Consider the following 23,594-nt stretch of genomic DNA (forward strand, 5'->3'; position numbering starts at 1 on the left):
CAGTTCAGTTCCAGCACATTTGAACTCAGAGGAAACTTTCTCCAAAGGACATTGTTCTTCTAGGAGTGCAACAAGAGCCAGAGAAAGAAAATAGACACAGGGCATCTATTTTAATTTAATTTACTTGGTGGGTTATTGACTTAATTTGCACAGGAAGATTCATGTAATGAGCAGCCAGGGAAGGTTTTGTACCCTGGCCAAAGGTTGGCATGAATAATTGCAGAAGTTAAAATTTCAACCATTACTATATACACTTTACAATCAAGGAATATCTCTTTCTTCATTACTGCAGTATTGTTAGACTTTAGAGTCATCTATCCTGTTACCGCTTCCTGACAGCCGTTTTTTTTATTCAAACAGAACTGTTTTCTCAGCATGTACATCATCATTCTATGTATTAAATGTACATGTATTGATATATGTTGCTTTTGTCTTTCCATTAAGGTGTCCAAGATTGAAACAAATTCCTAGCATGTTTACACATACCTGGCAATAAAGTCTGATTCTGACTCTGATTTAGGCCCCAGCAAAAAAATCAAGCCTGCTTTTTCTGGCCTGTCTTTCTAGTATAAGGCCAACCAATTCATACTCACCCTCCCTGCCTCTGTTATATTCTAACCCTGCACTGTGATTAAGGTCCTTAAAGGTTCCATTTTATAGTCTTCATTATCAAGCCATTCCAGCTTGATATCTATAAAAGTATCTATAAATACTAAAATAACAAACTTTTAAATCATTAAAATTTTGAGATCAGAGAAATACATCAGTCTGTATTTAGAAGCTGAGCAATGAAAAACTCAATCAGGACTGCTGTAACTTTTTGACTTTGTGTGAATGGCATAACATTCACAGATGTCAGACAATCTAAAGTCAGATAGTAATCAACCAATCTTGCTGGCCTGTTACTGTCTGTCAATTGAAAAATCTAGACACGTGATATAAAACTAAATTGAGCTAGTTGTTGGTTCGCAAAACCACAACCAATTCGTTTTCAACATCAACACTTTCTGTAAAATACAAGAAAAGTGTGAAACATTGGTCATTTAAACCTTTAATATGTTGAACTCTAGTAGTATAAACTTTAAGATTTGTCTTTCTGTGTAGCATCCACTGTTTTGACATATGTCCCTGGAAGACTATATAGTTTCCTAGTTCTACAGAAAGCAGTCAAGAAGGGTAGTTCAGTCCATTGGTGCCACTCACTTTTTTTGTCATCCTCTGCAGCTAAAGCCAAGCATATACACAGCTGTCACAACTGTCATTTTTTTCACATTAAATGGTCCTCTCTCCTGGGAGTTGGCTTGTCCAGCCACTGAAATGGTACAGTAGGCTCACTAAATGATGTGGCACAGATGAATCACCACACATGAAAACATTTTTCTATTTGGATTTCACTCATAAGGGATCTCAGTACAAGTTAGAAAGACACTGTTTTCTTGGTTTTCAGGACTACAATGGTAAACAATAGAAGTTACTGGGAGTTGTGTCTCTGTCATCATGCGTATTGCATTAATGTCCATGGTTTGGTCCAATTTAGGAAAAACTGGGAACAAATAGAGACATAGAACTATGTCTTCAATATTAGAAATTTTTTGTCATGCAGTGGCAGTTACTTGTAGAAACAAAATCAACAAAATGTAAATTTCATAAAAAGCTGCTTCAAACGGGGCATATGAATGTGTTCTTTTACAGGATTTTCTCTTACATAGACTGGGATTTTGTGGTATTAACCTTTTGTATTTTTGTATTTCTGGTAAGTGAAGGGCAAGACATTCAAGTAAAAATTTCATTTCTTTAAATACTGGAAGGTTACACTGTCTTTCCTGGAACAGTGTTTCAGTTGAACTTAATAATTTAGAGACCTCACAAGACTTTTCCATAGAAACTTTTTCCTTTGTAGAAAGTAGCCCCAACCAAAAGCCTTGGTGAGCTGCAACTACTGACTAAAGGGGGTAAAAATGTACTTTGAGTGAACTGATCCTTAACGTCAGCCCTCATAATTGCCCAGTCTCAGTAATGAAGGGTAAACCAGGAAAGTGTGGAGTCATGACCAGCAGCAAAACCTTTCACTTCCTAGAGCTTTAATGGACAATATCTCTGATCCAAATCTGCTAGTTGGTGCTTGTGTGCTATTGGGCAATACTTCCTCACTGATTATCATTGTGAGATGTTTGACACAACAGATCACATTATTCAAACGTGTCAGTAGTTCACTAAGTTCATTATATTAATGTTGGTGTTGAAAGCAGCTCCATTCTTCCAGTCTAATAAAGAAAAAAAAAGCATTGAGGCTGACAGGACATGAAATAATAATATAGCTGCCAAAGGTGCTGCTAAAGGACCATGAAGAACCTTGTGAGCTACAGAGTCTATTTAATTTGTAAGTGGAACGAATTAGATATAAAGCTGAACTGCTTTTGTTAGTAATTTATTTATGTTTAAGGGAGGGTAGCACAGCGGCATAGCAGTTATCACTGTTGCCCTACAATATGAAGGTTGCTAGTTCGGTTCCCGGGAGGGGGCCTTCCTATGTGAAGTTTGCCTGTTCTCCCTGTGGTTGACCATGTGATGGACTGGTAACCTGTCCAGGGTGTGCCCTGCCCTTGCCAAGTGTGAGTTGGGATTGGCTCCAGCACCCCCCAGAAACAGATCAGTGGTTGAAGATTAATGTTTTAGTGAAGGCCTTTTGTATGTTTTTTTTTTTTTTTTTTTGGTAGCTTACCTTTTCCACATGTACTTTCCCTGCAGTGTGTCCACATTGTTTCTGCAGCTCTGAAAATTACAATGACGTGTGCCATTAGAGGTTCTTTCCAACAAGCATCCTGATGCTTCTCTGAATTCCTGACTGTCAGAAATACTGCAGACACAGTGTGAGCCCATGAGTCACCATCATCTCTTCAGGGAGGAAATAAAAGTACGAGGGAGAATGCTTCTGGCTCCCTGGGAGGATCTGAAACTGCCAGAACAGTTGAGGGAGTGAAGCAAATTGTGGTGAAATGTATAGAGTGCAGGATTGAAAAGAGAATGCTTTGAGAATAATTACAATACGGCATATGAAAGGAAGTCTGGAAGTTGGGTGTCAATGTGGCACACTTCTCTTGTTCGTCATGAAATAATGAATTACGGTGATCCTTGCTCAGGAGGTTCATAGTGGGAGATAAACTTGAGGAACAGAGCTAAACAGCGTGAGGAGCTTACTGGCAGTGTTGCTGGTACCAGATGGGAGAGGGAAGAGCTGCTAAGGAGAGGAGCCAGTAAGCAGAGACAAGTGATGCCAACCCAACTGTGTCTAACAGGAGGTCCAGCTATTTAATCAAACCCAACACTGAAACCGCACCAGCACCAGATGCAATTCAAACCCTTATATCACCCAAATACCAATTCATTCTTTGTAGATTTCACACCACACCCTCTGTCTAAGATGTTAGTATAGTTGCTTCTTGTCAATAGGGGGAGTTGGAGATGTAACAAATTTCAAAATTATAAAAAGATCAACAGAGAGCTGACCTGAAGGTGCACACAAAGAAATGGAAATTTACCCTTTCCAAGATCACTATATTTACACTGCAGGCACATTTTATATTGTGGGGAAAGTTTCAACATTTATCCTTCACTTAATCCAAAATTGGTTTGCAGCTGGTCGCATCTCGTGCCCACATTAAAACATCCTGTCATTTGAGTGATTGAGCTGCCAATAATCTCCCACCCACAAATACACACATACTCACACCTAGTGAAGAAAACTAATGCTAAGTAATAAAAAAAAAAAAAAAAAAACTTGTTTAAATGTCACCATATCCCTTGGAGATGGCTGATGAAAATCATCCGGTGCGTCTCTCCAGGGGATGAGGGGGACATTCCACTAAAGGCTTGTGTCTTTATGTGTGTGTGCATGCGTGTACGAATGCGTGCGCATTTGTGTGCGTGCGGGCACAGTTTGATCAAGAAATAACTAGAAATTGAAGTTGAAGTTGATTATATTCAGGGGTTGTGAGATTTTCATCATTGTGATCCTGCTCTGTGGGGGTGTTCAGTTAAAAGTCGGGGCCTGGAATCTTTCCTGTTGACGGAAAGGAGACACTGCTTGTCAGCAAAGCCATCTTTTTTCCACGTGCAACATCTGTGCAGATTTCTCACTGCACTGTAAGCAGGCCATTAATCTGAAGCAGAAACATTCCAATCAAGCAGAGCAACAGGCATCCTCACACTGTGTAGACAGAATGAAAAATAGATATCAGGGTTCCTTTTCTTCCTCCAGTGCTTTTGGTTTTTGTTTGTGTAACCTGGTCTTGTCACTTTCACTTTCATTCTCTGCCTCTATGAGGTCATTTGAATTTGACAGATTTATTTGTGTGTGTGTTTAATTCTCTTACTGTACAGAACTACATCTTCTTGGAATAACCCTTTGCCTATTATTGCCCTCCCGATGCTGTGGCATCTGTAAAGCAACTTAGTGGCATCTACATGTGGAAGAACCGATGTTGTCTGGCCACTGAGGAGAGAAAAGAAGTTGGAAAGGAGCAGTGGAAGAGCATTTATCACCCAGTCCTCATTGACACTCCTTGATAGTCATTTTGTCCCTCCTGTTGTGTTACACGGATAAAACATGAAATATTTTCTTTACAACATCTGCAGTTAGTCAGCAAAAGAACCAAGGTGATGACATATTTCAGCTCTTCGTAACCAGCAGTGGAGGGAGGATAATGAATAGACTTAAATAAAGATTAACATTTTTTCCTCTATCACAGAGGCAAGGTAATTCAGACTGAAGCTTCCCCACCATCTTGTGCACAGTGGGTACTATAAAGTGGACAGGATGTGCTGAGAGACTCTGAGTGCAGCAGAAGCTCAAACGCTGAGCCAGCCAATCTAGAAGTTATTCAATCAAAAATGAGTACATTTCATATTACGAGTACCATATTGAATTTGGGCCAAGGTGTTCTGCCCACAAAAAATGTTTCAGAGCTCAGGAAATTATTACTTAAATGTACTGTAATATGTCAGTATGACCTGCTGAAATCTTCAGATAGCAGGCTTCTCCTGCTGTGGAAAAGTTTTACTTTGCTTTGGAAAGAAAGAAAAAAAAAAAACTGAAAAAGTACAAGCTTTTAAATTGTCCCACCAGCTTAGGAGACATCATTACACTCATCTCTGGATATTATTTTTTTTCTTAAATTTAGTTGTATTAAATGCATTGCTGTGCAATCAAAATCCAGTATTTCAAGGTTAGTTTGAGGCTTCCAAGCAGAATGTGCTCTAGCAGAGACTTATGTCTTCTTCTGTCTGTAGTTCCATATCCTGAAGAGCGTCTTGTTTTTTAATCTGTGATATCCCTTTCTGTCATATTTAGGTGTGTATTGGAAGGAGTGACTACTGTGAAATCATTTCTATACTGCTTAGCTTTAGAGACTAAATTTGATATAGATGGTTTACTGCCATTACATCAACTTTCTGCATGCTAGACGTGCTAATGTGTGGTGTTAGGCTTCAAGGATAACAAGTTGTCTCTGTTTCTTGTTTTAATAACTCCAACACCAAATATAAACATAAACAACTGAAACACAGTCAAATACATGTATATCAGCAATAAAATAAACCTTGCTACCACAAGCTTAACACATATTAACTTAACATACAGTACAGGCCAAAAGTTTGGACACACTTTCCTATTCATTTGAATGAGAAGGTATGTCCAAACTTATGGCCTGTACTGTATCTTAGCATGAGTTTGATTGACTTTGACTTGATAATAAAACAAATTACACAAACTTAACCAATTGTAACGGTCTTATTGCAATTGTTCTCATTCTCAACATACTCAGGGGCTGATGATGTCCAAGGCAACAACAGTATAAGACAATTTAATACACCTTGCCACACTTTCGTTAAGTGGTCTAGTGCACATCCACGAGCTTACAATACACTCACGCAGACCAGAAAAGGGCGTCAAACTCACATTTAAAGACAATGAGCACTGCTTACTCATATAAATGGTAGAATCCCCACTGGATGGTACAATAATATTGTTCTACCATAACTATCACAGTTTAAACATTGTAAAAAATATCACATAGCAGCAGGGCAGCACGGCAGCATAGTGGATAGCACTGTCGCCCCACAATAAGAAGGTCTTGGGAAAACTTTAACAGTTCCATCTCTTACTATCCTAACATCTGCTTTTTGTACTTTCTTATCCTTCCCCTGAAACATCCTTACAATTTGCCCAATGGGCCAGTTCTTTCTGTGTGTTTGCCCCACCTTGAGCAAAATGACTTCTCCAGAGCTGTTGTTTCCTCATCGGTCCATTCCCCTTCACCTTTGAAGAGTCACAAGGTATGCTTGTCTCCCTTGTTTTCAGAAACTGTCCACAAGAGACTGCAATTGTTTCCTTTGGCGTCAATGTAGCGAAATGTCCTCATGGTGCTGTCAAGGTGTTTGTTTTTTGGGTCAGAAGCATTGCTGGAGATAGGATGGTTGCATTATCAGGATCTGTCGACACTGGCACATCTGGTCTTGCATTTATCATTGCCATAACCTCTGCCAACAGTGCTCAGTACCTCATGTGTGAGCTGTTGTTAGCGTTTGAGAAGCATTGCATGCAAAATGCTTTTGGTGAATCAATCATCCATTCCCAGGATCTTCCCATGTGAGATGTGTGCAAATCAATTTGCAACTTCCTCCTTGTAGGTAGTTTGTTAATTCTGCGTCATTGTGATCAGGTTCCAGTTCTTTGAACACTCCAAAAAAGTTTGTTCCCTATCAGATCGCAGAAACTGTACAGGTCCCCAACTGGAGAAAAATCTTCTCAGAGCATCTATGAACCTGGATGTCACACGCTTACGGATGACAGAAGACACGAGACGTTTGCCACCTATGATTCAAAACCCAGCTTGTCAGAATCTATATTCTATGTTGTCTTGTACACTTACTGTTTTATTTTGAAAGCTCTGTCTTGATGTCTAAAGTTTTACTTCCCTTCTTTGTTCTTTTAACCTCAGTTGATTACCCATTTTTTTCACCTATGTCTTGCCTCCCTGTGTATATAAGCACTCCCCGCTGTGTCTTCTCTGCCAGACTATCTTTGTATCCCAGTATCCTAACCTTCCAGCATTAGTTTGTTTGCTCACTGTGTCTGACTGGTTTGTCCTACATTCTATTTTTTTTTTTTTTTGCCTGCTCCTTGCTTGTTTGGTTTCCTGTTCCTGCCTGCCTACTTGTGTATGACCACTTGCCTCCACCTGGATTAAACAGCTTGTTTTACCGGATTTTGTACCTCTGCCTCGTCTCCCCTTTTTTCATCTGGGTTCACTCTCATCAGCCTTCACACGGCTGCTCTAAGGTCTCCCTCTGTCATAAGACAGCAGGACAGCAATGTAGTGTGAATGAGGAATGATAACAGGGTACTCCAACTCTTTTGAAAGGTTCGCAGATAACAAGCACCCTCCTTCTTTAAGCGAACTATCTTTGTCGATGATCAGGATCAATTTCTTCAGCCAACATTGTATTGGTAACCACTACTTTGTTTCAATGCATCTTAACTCATCCTTAAAGGCTTCATGTTGCACTATAGATATTAATTAGGCTTTTGCTTGTGAAAGTTCATCAATAGTGCATCATCAGTGTGCTATTTTAACACTTCCATCCACTGTGCTTTGTCTGTTTGGACTTGTTCTTGTTTGATGTTGCAACAGGAATGAGTGAACCGATGTGGTTTTATGCAGAGAGAAAATTTTTCAAAGACATGATTCTAAATGTCCATCAGATGCTTTAATAATGGATGTTTTAACATGAGGCCTGATTTTGGTATCTTTCTCTGGATCTGTGAGTCAGAAAGGGTCAGATTGCTGTGGTTATGAATTGGGATGTGTCAAAAACAGAGGTCCCTTGAACCAGTTGGTTCAAGTTAAGTGCAACTGCTGTGAGATCTGCTGAGTTGTCACTGGATGCATCATAATGCCACTGTGATAGGAGTGCAGACTTTCTGATGTGGGTTACGCAGTCCAAACAGCCATACACAACTCTAATCTAGGGATGGTGTGTGCAGGTTTTAGATTTGCCCCTCAAGAAATCTGTGATACTAACATTCATTGTCATTTTACGTATGCCACTACTCCAATTGCTAAGGTCAGTGTATCGGAGAATGTGACAAAACCCAAATGATTGTACAGGCTTTTGACAGTTGCTAAGACTCCTCTTCATTTGTATGGCCTTTTCTCTGGACACCTGGAACATAAAACCCTCACTTTCAAGATTCCAAAGAACTCCTAGAATGCATTGTAGTGGGAGTTTGTCTACTTTGAGATGTAGGTTTTGTGTCATGTCCATGCTCTTTTTCACCTTCAGCTGCTGCATGCCTCATGCAGTAAATAGCCATACCTGGAGAAGGGCTATTACTAAACATGTGCACTTTCATTCTGTAGTCTCTTATCTCCTGGTTAAGGTCATTGCTGTCATACCACAGAAACCTGATATAGTCTCTATTATCTTCTCTGACCACAAAACAGTAAAACAACTGCTGAGCATCTGCTAAAAATGCTATTGACTCCTTTCTGAAGTGTGGTAGGACATCCAAAAGGCTGTGTTTAAGTGAGGTCCACTTAAAAGTAATTTATTTAGAGATTATCCTTTGAACTCTGCACTTAAGTGGGACACTGCTCTAAGGGGATCAGGCAATTGAGCGTTATACATTCCAAATGAAGGCAAATACCAATGTTCCTTGTTTTCTTCTAATGGAAGGGTAGGCTCTGCATTGTTGTCCAACATTTTGAGAATGTTGTATACTGTCTATATACTGTCTTTTCATTTCAGAACAAAGCCACTCTCTGTTACTTGGGAGGTATGGTCTGGAAGATTGAAATGGTAATTGTGCTACCCAGCTGTTCTCTGCATTTTGATGTACTTCTTCTTCGTCTGTTATGTCAATAAAAAACTTGATCCACTACTGACAGCGCTGACTTATCATCATTATTTGTTCTTTTGAAGACTGTTTCCTAGGCTGTCTGTGTGTCCTCCACATTGTAAGGCATGTTGGCATGCTATTGGTATGTGATGTATAGTAATATGGAGTATTTATGCTTGTGTTTGGACACAAGAAGAGTTTAGCCACTCAAGGAGGAGGGAGGGTGCCACTATGTCCCTCGCTGCTACCTTTTCACTGCTTGTGTTGTATCGCCCACCAAGAACTTTTTGAGTTCCTTGTAGTTTTTTCCTGTGGGTCACCCTTTGTCATGAATTGTCATGAGCATTCTCTTTTTCAATTTTCTGCTATGTGTTTATCAATAATAGGTAATCAACTATGAAAAATTTGATTGGTTCCACCCCGGCATCAAAGGCATAATTTTTATCACATATTTTATTTGTTATTTGCTATATTTCACTCACAAAAACTTGTCCCCTGCTTCTCATCCTCTCAGGAAACCAATGTGAGCAGATTCAGTTTCACCTCATCTCATCTCCTCTGGCCCCAATAATACTTGCACAGCCTTGGCTGAGACTGCATTATCCCCATATCGACTGGACAGCAGCAAAAGTGGTGAGCTGGAGTTCCTACTGTCATTCTACATGTCTACAATCTGCTCTTCCCCCAGAAACTTCTGCTCTGTCCCTTGTTCCTCTCGAATATCTTCAGTAAACAACATGCCCTATCCCTTCCTCCTCACCACCCGTATGACTGTGGTATTGATGTGCTTGATGTAGTGGTTACCAATACAATGTTGGCTGAAGATGATGCACTTCGAGACCTGCTCAACCGCTCTGTCTTCGTTTACTTAGATGTCATCCTGATTTTCTCATGGAGGAGCACATTCAACATGTCTGCCCAGTGTTGCAATGTCTTCAGGAGAACAAGCTGTACGTTAAGGCAGAGAAAGGTGAGTTTCATGTCAGTTCAGTGAGCTTTCTGGGGTACATCATTGAAGGCGGGCAGGTGAAGACGGATCCTGACAAGATTCAGGCAGTGGCAGCATGGCCAACACCCACTGCTGCTTCACGCTTCAACGGTTCCCGGGCTTTGCTAATTTCTACCGACGCTTCATTAGGGACTACAGTCATGTAGCCGCACCCCTAACCAAGCTCACGTCCTCTGCTGTACCCTTCTCCTGGACTGCAGAGGCCGAGCATCCTTTTACAGAACTCAAGAGGCGCTTCACTGCTGCACCTGTTTTAGTTCAGCCTGACCCTTCACGTCAGTTTATTGTGGAAGTGGATGCTTCAGATACTTGAGTCGGGGCTGTCCTCTCCCAGCGCTCTGCTTCAGATCAGAAGCTCCACCCTTGTGCTTTTTTCTCTTGCCGTCTGTCCCCTGCCGAACGCAACTATGACATTGGGAACCCTGAGTTACTTGCAGTAAAACTGGAATTGGAGGAATGGAGACATTGGCTGGAAGGTGCAGAGCATCCCTTCATAGAATTGACAGACCATAAAAATCTTGCTGACATTCAAACAGCCAAACGTCTGAGCTCACGCTGGGCATTGTTTTTTTAGCCGCTTTCGTTTCACACTCACCTACCGCCCTGGTACTAGAAATGTTAAGCCAGATGCTCTCTCCCACCAGCATGTCTGTGAAGAAACCTCTGCTCCCCCGACACATTCTCCCTACCGCCTGTGTTGTGGCAGCTATTACCTGGGAGATTGAGTCCCTCATCAAAGAAGCACGGCGCACCCAGCCTGATCCAGGTAACGGACCCCCTAATCGTGTTTTTGTGCCTAACGCTGTCCATTCCCAGGTTCTCCAGTGGGGTCACTCTTCTCATTTTGCTGGTCACCCTGGATTTGGCCGCACTCTCTCTCTCCTGAAGAGGCGCTTCTGGTGGCCCACCATGGACGCTGACACTCGAGGCTTTGTCATGGCCTGCACTGTGTGTGCTCGGGGAAAGGCCAGCCACCGCCCTCCAGCTGGTCTGCTCCACCCCCTGACAATACCTGGCCATCCATGGTCCCATATTGCTCTCAATTTTTGTCACTGGGTTACCCCTGTCCAACGTAACCCAACAATACTAAACCGGGCCCGTCCTGACAGGCTGGGGGTCCGCCCGGAGGCTCCCATTGAAAGGGGGTACTGTCACGGCCCTGGCCGTGTCATTTGTTCCCTGTGTTTTTTTGTTTTTTTGCATGCTTTGTAAACATTGGTTATGGGCCAAAGTAGAATTGGTTAAATTTCAACAGCCTCGGTCCAAAAGGGAATGTGAAAATAGGTGTGGCCAATCAAAAGCACTAGGCTTCTCAACAAATTCACTTAGCACTTGATTTACCATCAGGTTCATAATGTTAACAAATAGCTTTCTGAAAACTTGCCATCTGCTTGAGAACATCATTCTTAATATTCAGATTTAGTAGCATGAGGTACCATTTGGTGGTGGAGGAATGATGGTCAGCATATACTCAAAGGGATGGCAAATGAAGATAATCCCTCAATGGCCATAAAAAATCGGAACCCACCCCACCCCTTTGTGCATACATTTCACCTGGCATTGGGTATCGTTCACCTCTTGGATGATCCCTGGGTAGATGTGGGTGGCCCTCATACAGCAGGACACACCATTTCCCCACAGCCTGTGGACTGTTCCACAACATTTCTTCTGTTGTGCTGTATTTGGGTTCTTCCGTGTGGTCATCTATGGAATTAAAACTAAAGTTTTAATCACACTCCAGATTCCCAGTTGCAGAACACATGCAGCCAACGGCATGGGGAAGATTTTCCCAGGTGAAAGGGTAAACACCTTGCAAAGTTGCCAAGTTCAGAACTAGAGCTAGATTCTTCAGATTTGGCTGTGACTGGCATTTTTGGTGTGACTGGAGTATCAGGGCTAATTAGATAGTGGTTTAACCCTTCAAGTAACTTTTTCCTGGCTTTACTCCTTTCATGTACCTCTCTCCACTTTTTCCACTGGACACGCTGTGCTCTCATTGTGGTCTTTTTGAAGTAACTTCTTCACACCTGGCACGGAATTGTCTCTGCTTTTCAGATGCGCTCATTGGTGGACTGAGCTATAAGAAAGGAAGAAAGAAAAGCTATCTAACTTCATTTAATGCCCATTTTGTGATAATAATAAAATCTGTACAATTCAGTAATAGGTTTAAATAGTTTAGATTATGCACATTTTTTAATTGAACCATAAATAATAGTTTGTAAATTCTGCATAAACTGTTGCAAGTAACAGGATTGCAAATTCATGCTAATGTTAGCTCTTTCTCAGGAAGAGAAGCTAGCTGTTTAGCTATCCATTACTATTCACCAAGAGTAAAAACTTACTTAAGTAAATTAGTAAAAAAAAAATAAAAATGTTTTGTCCTGATAATTTGCATAACAGTGCAAAAGTATAAAGCAAGATACTTTGTTTTCCTGGCTGTCAGTTAAATGCTAATGTTAAATGTTAAAGTAAACGAGGGCAAGAAAATGCAGACGTACCACCAGGACACAAGAACACACACAGAATCGCCCCCAGAGGAGAAACAGGCTGGGTGCGTTCCTTTCTCAAGCTGTGTGTCCACACACTCACTAGGCTGCAGCCACCAGTAGAAGAGCTAGGGAGAGATAAAGGATGGGCACTCACACACACACACACACACACACACACACACACACACACATATATATATATATATATATATATATATATATGCATGCACCAATGCACCAATCTGGAAAATCGAACAGGTTAACTCTCATGGAATTTTCTCACTCTCCTAAGAACTTTTCCACCAATTCTAGTGCCCTCATCAATGGGCTTGGGCCAGTGGGCAGTCTAAAATATTTTTATCTTATCCAGAACTTAACCTGCTCCAGAGCAAGTTAGGTGTTCCGCATAAGTACCATGGCAACATAGAAAGTAAACCACCTCTGTGACACTGAAAACTCAGCGTTAACCCAGTAGTTATCTCGCTAAACTGCCAGCTTCGTTATACAGCCCCCCTGTCTTGAAGATGATTTATTGACTGCTCATCTGTGTTTTGATGCTTAGAGAATAATCAGAGCTGGATTTAAAGAGTTTACACTGGAGAGATACACAAAATCTAGTATGTCTTATCACACAAACAGAAAATTTAATTTTACTGGTTCAAATATATATGTTTAAATTTTATTTGATAACTTTGAAATTGATCCAGATTGACCCGACCCAGTGTTTCATTGTTTGTTGAGACATTTCAAACACAAATAAAAGTATCAATGAAAGTAAGGATCTTATTACAATGAGAAATTGATTTGTATCATATCAAAGAGACTATTTTTATGTCACATCACAAAGAAGAACTCTGGGGATTACAAATGTCATATCTTGCAAAATCATCATATTTTCACCATTTAAAACCATTTAAAAAACAGGGTAATAATGTCTTAATAATTCCTAATGAGCTCCACATCCTTCAGGAGAAACCCTATTCCAATAGAGCCACCTGTGCAATCTACCCTTCAATTTCAATTGGTTCATATGTTTTTAATGTACTTCTGGCTGAGATTTGAACATATCGTTGGATACAGTTTTTCCTTTTTATTTATTTGTCTATTTAAATTGTCACTGAATGGTGTCAGCAGCTCAATATTCTGTTAAGCTTCAAAAGCATCACATCAGGGAGATTTATTTTTCTTTTTTTTTATTTTGTGTACTAAAAATACTGAACATCTAATCTTTGCTGGAGATAATATTCGGTTGCTACTCTATTGATTCTGAAACTGCTTGCCCTGTGTTTGAACTGGCCAGCAGAGTGCTTTAGTCGAGGCAGCTGTCTTGCTAAGCTGCTACACTTTTACAGTGTTGGTACATTAGTTCTGTTTCTGTATTTTCTAACTGCAACAGCATGAGCACCATCTTGGTATGCTAATTCAAATGTGCATCTCCTTCGAATCCACTTTTTTAGTTTTGTTAAATATAAAAAAATACAAATGCAGAGAATGATTACAGTCATTATGTCCCACATTTCAGTTTTGGAAGCAGTCTTCTCTCATATGCACATAAAATCAGTGAAATTTTTAACCAGGCCTTGCACACACATGGGGGAAATCTGAACTGTGAGACCCCAAATGCCCCGTTTCCCTGAGACATATGTGGCTCCTGACTGATTCCCTCACCTTATTAACTTGGTTGTTGAAGGGCTCATTTGTGAAGATCCTGTGGAGATAGCCAGGAAGTGGCATTTGTCCTGACCTCAGGTGACAAATTAATAGACACATGACTTCAAACAACAATATAGTTTTTATTTATTGTTTATTTGTTAACATTAAGTGCAATATGAATAGGGAATATGATTACATTTTTCACAAAGCACAGACTTAAATTCAAGTTAGCTATCTTCAAGCTTTTTCAGGACTTTTTGGAAACTTTCTGAACTAAACCCACTTTAAAGTACATTCCAGAAAGGTGGAAACTGGACATTGCAAAATAGCTAGAATATCATCCTTAGCATAATATAAACAGACCAAATGTTAAGGGGTCAACGCCCTGTTGGCCTGAATCAGACTCTGACACACACAGAGAGCTGGTCCACACCATTTCTCAATGTCCTTTGGGTAGACACTGTAAGTACTGGAAGCGTGGGTCCAATACTGTAGCCAGCTTGAGCCGTTCGTGGTTAAGTGTTGCTTGAAGTTGAGATAGATCCTTTGAGAAGGCAGTCTTGAACCTCACTATGTAGGCTGGATCCTCATCAGAGACCTCCATTGTGCAGTCCAGGTGGTGGAAAGCAGGTAACACCACAGAACATGAGACATAAGTCTCACCTCAAAGAAGCTCAGTCACATATCTAATGTGGATGGTTAAGGAAAGGATTATTTTTATTACTGTACAAATTCAATTAACCCTCCTGTCGTGTTCGGGTCAAATCTGACCGATTTACAACTTAAAACACTCATAAATATTGTGTTTTACATCTGATTGCCTCAAGGCCTTATGATATCCTCCACACTATGCACTTGAACATATAAAAGTGATGATCACCTCTTTTTGAGTGTTTTAATCAACCTTGTTACACCTGTGGTGTTCCCAGTCAAAAGTGACCGCCATAGGAAATGAATGGGTATCCAGACTATATTCATCCATCAGACAGAAAACATCCCCATACACACCACCCCAACTCACTCACTCACTCACACACACATACATTTCAGACTGAACAATGGCTTTTGCGGGTACACATCTCTTTCCCACGCTTTTGTGCCTATCCCCCACGTGAACCACACCTTCCAGACTTATCAATATATCATCTTCACACAGACCCCAGACCCCATTTACTCTGAGCACAATGACTAGGCCACTGACCAAGCAGTTCTCTCGAAGAGGTTCTGGTCCAGGTTTTTGGACATGTTGAAGAGGGCACTGTAATTGAACCAGAGATAGAGGAGGATGTCTCGGAAGTGGAAGACAACCTAGATTTTGATCCAGACTTTGAGGAGACTTGCCAGTCAACAGATGGAGAGGGAGAGGCACCAGGACATCCCCCCAGGACAGAGGAAGTAGAACAAGAGTGGAAAACATCATAAAGATGACGCCAGGGCCAACACGGTATGCGACATCTCATGTGGATGACATCAAGTCCAGCTTCCAACTCTTTTTACCAGAGTCCATTGAGGGAATTATACTCGAGATGACAAACCTGGAGGGGAAGCGTGTGTTTGGGGACACCTGGAGAGAAATCGACTGGGGAAAGCTTTGGTGACTCCTCTTATTCAAAGACGCGAGCACATTCCCCGCACACCAGCCTCTGCAAGTCTGGTTAGGAGTCCCCAACCACTGCCCTGGCTGCTCTCCCCCAACAAGGACATGGGCAGAAAAGGAAGCGCTGTGAGCTCTGTGCCCCTAGAGACAACAGAAGACTGAGATGCTGCAAATGTGATGCCTATGTTTGCAAGGCCCACTCTGACCTGAGTGTCACATGCCACTCATGTGCATGAATTCACATGCACACTCACACACACACACGATTTCATGTTGAGTTTGGTCTTTGGTTTTCCATTTAGTTTTTTACGTGTTCAATTTGTAATACATTTTCAGTGCCTATTTGTATTTTCACTGGAGTTATTTTATGTCTAATTCCATAAATTCACGTTAAACACTACTTTCAGACATTGTTCACATTTGTTCACATCTTTTATCCAGGTTTCCATTTGGCAGTTTTTTAAATCCAATTGTCCCACCACTGAACCCAGGAATCAAGTCAAATCAAATCAGATTTATTTGTATACTACCAAATCATAACAAAGTTACATCAAGGCACTTACACTTACATATGGATAAGGTCTAGACCAAACTCTTGAGAAAATTATTTAAAGAGACCCAACAGATCCTCAGATGAGCAAGCACTTGGCAGAAAACTCGGGCAGAACCAGGCTAAGGGGGGGGGGGCGGCCATCTGCCTGGTTACATCTGGGGGTTGTAATGTTGGGTGAGAATTAGAGCAGGAGAGGGGGAAATTCAAAACAGGTGTAGGCAGGAACATGATGCTGTATGAAGTTCATGTTGATGATGTTGTAGTATGGAATTCATGGGGATAAGGGAGAAGCAGGTGTTGCAGGAACATGGGATGGCGACGAGTCACCACCTGCAGGATGAGGACAGGGAGAGAGAGGAGAGGTTGTGTTAGAGACAGAGACTTCAGGAAAACATGGTCGGTAAATGCAGTACACATGCTGTGAACTGGTAGAATCAGGGATTTCTAAGAAGCATGGCTTTTGTCATTGCAAGAAAGCAAGCAAGCGAGATCGGTCCGCACTGGCATAGGCTGGGCTAGCTAAGGTGTGGAGCCGCGACTCTAACTCGCTAATTTTCGCCTCCATTTCTACCATTTTCCTGCATCTATGACAAGAAGTGCTATCATAAAAGGAGGTAGAAGAATAGGTACACATGAGGCACACAGTACAGGAGAGGAGAGGAGATGGAGAAGGAGGGGGAGAGAGTGGAGAGAGCTACAGGCCATTGCTAATTGTGTAGTTTGATTAGCGGACCAACAGTATCGGCTATAAGCTTAGAAAAGGGGAGAGATTTTGAGTTCTATACCAGCGTAAGTATGACATTGTAATGGTGAATAGGAATAGGAAAGAATAGCAGAGACAACACACGAGGTGACCGGAAATTACATAACACACTTACAGCAACCAGCAACCAATCCGCGTCCACGGACAGAATGATGTCTCCTCATCCGTTTGCATTGTTGTCTCTCGTCTTGTGTCCTGTGCATCAGTATTATGAGTGTACTAGGAGATCATTTAATGAGAAATATTCCACGCTGTTCGGAGTGAAAAATAGATTGCAATTAAATGCATTATATTTTCTGTAATTAATTAAGTCCACACTATCACATTCAACATTTCCATGAAATGATAAACTGTCTCAGTTTATATATATATATATAAATCAAGGCACTTTACATATGGATAAGGTCTAGATATATATATATATATATATAAACATGTTTGTATGTTTGTATGGTATTAGTTCCATGCAGTTCCATGGTAATAAGCAGTCAGTGGAATTCCCCGACAAGGGACCCCAGGGAAAAAGCTGAAAGAAGAAAGAAAAAATTTAAATAACACAAAGACATCCTATAAACATGTAAACAAGATTAAAAGGTGCTTATAATGGGGATACAAAGACACTGTAATCTGCAACACTTATCCTTGCTTTAACATTCCGTAGATCATAGAGCCAGAGTCAGAATGTGCAGATCTCAATGAACATTGGGAAAACCTAAACTTTTGGATGTAAAAGCCTTCAAAAACTCCCTGTTCATAGAAAACACATACTACGCTTTTACAGCAGTGCTGAGACTGCACTGAGGGGTCTATTGAAAAGCTATTTCTCCTGCACTGTTGACATGTAACATCTGCAAGTCATCTGACATGTTTCAGAATTATTTCTCTCCCTCTCTCCCTCCCCAGAGATGAGTTGTGCCCTGAAGACAAACTACAGTGATGAATCTCCGTAATTGTCTCCCTCCTGCACAGTTGCTGTGAAAGTGGCCTCTTCTCAAGAATGCAAAAAATAAACAAATAAATAAATAAAATAAAATAAAAAGGCACATCTGTTTGGATAAATATGAGAAGCTGTGTTCAAGCTCAGAACAGTGGCTCTCCAGCAAGTTCATACCTGATTACTTAATAGAGAACATAACCACCTGGAAGTAACAATTATATTGTCTGTAATCCTCCGATAAGATGGGACTCTTTCAGTTGACCTTTCAGCAGGAGATATTTGTTTGTGAGAGATTTAGGAGGTCTGATTCCCCAACCCTACCTATAGAGATTTGGACCCTTTCCCCAAAGCAGGTAAAAATAGCAGTTTGTGAAAGCTTGATTATTTGTGCCTGAAAGAGAATCCAGTAATTGGACTTTAGACATCCCTTAAGTAAACCATGACATTTTTTATCCTTGAGAAATCTACGTAAATGTAAGTAAGGATACTGTAACTGAATACGTCAGAAGTAAAGGCTAACTTTTTGTTAACTTCTGACTTATTTTAATGCACACTATCTTTTCACCTTCAGCGCTTCTGAACTAGACTCAATTTAGCCTTAAGAAACGGTTTAGTGAACTAGCTGATAGCTTGCCCTTTCATTCTCAGCATTGATTTGGGATTTTATTTAGGGTTCACCTATGTCTTATTTAGTTCACCTTGTATTTAAGTCCTGTTTGCTGTTTTGTCCGTGTCAGGTCCTTGATGTCGTCTCTCTGGTTTGTTGTCCCTGGCTTACGTTTACTCTCCCTCAGTGTATGTATGTTGTCTCTCGGTGTATGTTTTTCTGTTTAGTCTGCCTGCCTACCTCTCTGTTTTTTTGTTATTAAAATCCACTTTCACCTCAACCTGGTTCTCGCAGCTCCTGCTCTTGGGTCCTCATTCCCGCAACACCCCCACTCCCAATGCAATACAAATAAACTTTTGGTCACTTTCAGAAAGCTACAATTCAGTAGAAATGTGACAAAATATGACAGTATTACTAGTTACATTTTCCATGAGTGACCTCCACTGCAATACAGTAAATGGTGAAACACTAATCTGCAGCTGGCCAAAATGCAAACTGCTGCACCAATAAAGACAATGAAAAAGACTGCTGGCAAGTAAAAATGGATTTCGCCATTCAGGATTCAAACTTGTAAGTAATGGCTTTGCGGATGTTATGTGTGGAACAAAATGCATTCAACACCGCCAGGCTTCAAACAACACATTTTGGTTACATAACAGAATTTTTATAAGAAACCTCTACAAGTTATCTTTCACCACATATGTGTGTGCGTAAACCTGATAAAAGACTACCTTTGTAGTTACAGTTGCACCTGAAAAACTTACAATGCATCAACAGCCTGATTAATAATGTCCATGCAATAATCTGACATGCCACCTAAAACACAATATGTATCTGTGGTAATGTGTAGATGATTCGAATGTACACCAACTTAACTGAAAATTTTCAAAAGGTTAATGTTAATTGAAGCAAAATATATGATGTATTTTCATTATAATCTCAAAAAAATGCTGGAGGAAATAAGATTTTATGACACACCAGAGTCTTTGATCATCTTGAACATCTTGTAACTTGTAACATCTTGTTACTCATAAACCCAGCATGACAGCTATATTGTCTCTGTGGTAGTTGAATATACCCCCCGATTGAAACAGCAAGTACACAGTTGGTGAACAGCTTTCATCCAAAACAATTTAGTGGTAAATAATTTCAGGAGACAGGTTGCTAAGGACCATGGGTTATGCTTGCAGAATGAACATATCACAGCAAAATTTTGATTTAAAGCCCATATTTGCTGCCTCTTAATTGTTTTAAAAAAATAAATATATGATATAATAATATATAATAAATAAATAAATGCTGCAGTTAATTAGCAATATAAATCAATGCCCACTGGCAAAGGGTTGTGTTGGATTCAGTGCAATATTCCTTCATTGCATGGGGAAAAAATTAAAAAGGTACAAACCTTGGGTAGAAGGCCAGATATAATAAATTGAGATTTCCACCAACACATTAGGGTCAGTAACCAAGAGATTTTGAATTTTAATGTCACTTATTTCTTTATATTTAGTTCCAATACTATTCTAAAATTTTATCGACAATGATTATTACCTATCTCTATTAGCAAGTGGAAAAATGCATTGTTTATTGGCTGCAGTTGGCCTATGCCAATATAAATCCTGATAAAGACATGTATCAAATCAGTCAAGGTGAAATAACTGCTGTGCAGAACAATACGTGTTATAGTGAAAAAAAAAAAAAAGGTCGTAATGACATTGTAATCATATAAGGACTGCATGGAGCAGTGTTGGAGCCAGACAATTTTCAGGCCAGGATGGAGCCTGAAATAATTTGTGGGTGGCATAGATAATTTACAAATGCACTGCAATGTAGACTCTTCTAATTAACAGAGTATGTATTATACTACAGTATTTTCAAATTCATACTTGTTTTTAAATTGTGTAGAGTTGAGCTGATCGATTGTTGTTCACTGTTGTATATATTGTTGTATATCTTGTGTGTGGGTATGTGTAGGCAAGATACAAGTGAGGGGCATCTTTAATTTGTTATCTTTCATTGTAAAGCACCTTGTGCTACATTTCCTTTTGTATGAAAAGTGTTATATAATTAAAGTTATTATTTTTATTATTCTATGTTGTATGTAGGGCCTGCTACTGGGAAGTTGCTCACAATTTCAGCTTCTTCTTCTTCTTGTCTTCTTCTTGGTGAACTGTATGCGACACTTAACTGACACTTAAGCAACATTTAAACTGTTCGCCTTTAGTGCCCGGCCGGAAATGCTGTTCGGCTCCACACATGGGATGCCATTGACAGCTGTTATGTTTTGCCAGGGGTGACCAATAGGGTGGCCAAGACTTAGTGTGAGGTGACCATCCACCATTGGAGGCTCCTCTCCATTACTCCAGACCTGCTCCATCCACAGCTCATGATAGTGTAATGAGATCCTGATGCGTGAGAGTAATGCGTACTGTCCTGCCAATGTCCTTTCATTCCTCATTTCACTTTAAAGCTATGAATGTGTTGGCCTAGTGTGATGATGTTTGGATTTTATTTCCTCCTCTGTCCCACTCTAATTTGTCTCAGTCAGGAGAATGCCACGTCCTGCCTGTTAATCTTTAAACACTATTGATTTTAATTGGGCAGCAAGGCAGCATTGTGGTTAGCACTGCTGCCTTAAAGCACAAAGGTAGTGTGTTCAATTCTTGGGCCTTTTTTATGTGTAGTTTGCATGCTCCCCCCCGTTTGTTTGGGTTTCTTCATACAATCCAAAGACATGCCAGTTTATATTAATCCATGACTCTAAATTGTCCATAGGTCTGAATGTGAGCGTGAGAGGTTGTTCACTCTGTCTGTTTCTTTGTATTGGCCCTGCTAATTGACTGACGACCTGCCCAGGGTGTGCCCTGCTCTTGCCTAGTGTGAACTGGGATTCGCTCCAGCACCCCTTCCGACCCAGTAACAGATAAGTGGTAGAATATGAATGAAAAAACTTATGATTTTTTTATGAATCCATTGCAGTTTTCTTAGGTGTATTGTTGCATTTAACATGATACATAAGTAGGAAATCCACACAAACAACATGGAAACTCCGCACAGAAAGGCCCTAGTCTGGGAACTGACCCTGTGACCTTCTTATTGTGGGGCGACAGCATTAACCACTATGCTGCTGTGCTGCCATATTTGAACATATACAATTTACAATACAAAGATACAAATTCCTTGCTGTGATGATAATGCCACATAGAGAGAGACAAGCAGGCCAACAGCTGCACAATTTTTAACACTGTCACTTTTGTTCAATTTTGCAGTGTATAAAGATCCAATGTGAGGAGTAATGATCTTGTTTTCAGTTTGTGTGACTGTTTGTGTGATTCATCCCTCTCAGAATAAAAAAAAGGTCTCAAGGTCCTTCCAAACACTTAATACGCTTTATATGGACACTTAATAGCTTATCTCTTAGGAAACTATATTCTGGAATTACTTCTATAAATGTAACACTAAATAGAAAAATCTCTTCACATTTAGCTAATTAAGTAGGCAACACACAAACATATCTTTTCATTTTAGATCCTCTCCAGACCCTAAGCCTAAGTTAAAAAAAAAAAAAAACACACAAATTGCACTTTTTGAGTTTCAAATGAGTTTGCTGTGCAGCTAAAAGAAGTATCAGGATGTCAGCTGTCATTGTTTGCTGGCTTGTAACAGGAAGTAGCTGACAGTGTTGCAGGCTGTGTAAATGCAAAGACTCAGTCTCTGCACATTTGAGCATTCAGGCTCAAGTTCAGATGAGGACTCTGTTGTGACCAAAAATCTGAGACCAGCAGGTATATCAGAACAGTTTGTTTGCTTGGCGTCTTTTGTTTATGTTATTTGTTAACTATCAACCAACGCACTATTTGGGGTTGTTATTTGGAGACGCTGTCTGTCAGTATTGCAAGGGTTGACAGAATTGGTTGTGTAGTGATTTTACTTGCTGTCCGAGTGTTATGAGACTGCCTCCTAGTTGAAAATTTTGTCATGCCATTACTGCTGATTTCAGACTGATTATGCATAAATCATGAACATGTTAAAAAGAAAAAAAAAAAAAGATTTTCATCAAAGGGGAAAATCTTTCATTGCAGAGATCAACTTTAATTTCAGTGATGGCATACATCACACAACACTAAATGATTTTTTTTTTTTTTTTCCAGGCATCTCAGTGAACCAGTACGTTGTATAGTTATCCAGTACTATATGCGTGATCTGCACATGACCTCCAATTTTGTATCAGACAGAATATTTGTGATGCAATGATATGGGAATATGCCATTTAGTCACTGTTAGACAAGCCTTGCTAACGAGGCAAAACTCAGCAGACTCCCACCCGAGATAAATTTGTTTTCAGCAAGGAAATGTGATTGTCATTGACAACTGCTGTGACGTAGATGCCCACTAGCAGGTGTTTCGGGCCCCTTGCCCAATCACTGAACTGGCCAAAGAGGGATATCTGTCAGGCCCTGTTACAGACATTGCCATCCAGCCCCAGCCCTCTTGGTGTGTTAAGCTGAAAAAGAGTGTTTATTTGTGTGTACTTGGGTATGTGCAACATAGACATCCGAGTGTCATATGGTCTTTGGGGTGAACCGCCTTCCCTGAGCTGCTGCTGTGCAAGTGTGTCTTCCAAATCATAGACCTGAAATTGCTCCTTTATTAAAAGAAAATGTATATCTAAAGACAAGTCAGTTGTATTTTTATAGGTTATTTTTTATATCGAGCAGATATAAGACAAGTTCTCTCAGATCTCTCAGACACAGGTGTTTTTACTTGACACACATCAACTGCACTTTGGTGGTCTTTCACTAATTGTGACACTTCTCCTAATCCATCAACTAGCTGGACTTCAGTTGAGTTAGTCACTTAGTCAGTCACTTTAAATGGGATGAATATGTATGCAAAGACCTATTTATATACTGTATATTTTTAATTAATTGACAGTAGTTTATAAAATATCTTTTCTCTTGAGATGAAAGATGTTTTTTTTTTTTTTTTTCAAATTCTTGTCAAAAAAGCCAAATTATATATTGACCACAATTTCATTCCTAAAAGCAACAAAAAGGGAAAAAATCCTAGGGGGGTGAATACTTTCT

Source organism: Echeneis naucrates, chromosome 4 (assembly GCF_900963305.1).
Source record: "Echeneis naucrates chromosome 4, fEcheNa1.1, whole genome shotgun sequence".
NCBI classification, from domain to species: domain Eukaryota; kingdom Metazoa; phylum Chordata; class Actinopteri; order Carangiformes; family Echeneidae; genus Echeneis; species Echeneis naucrates.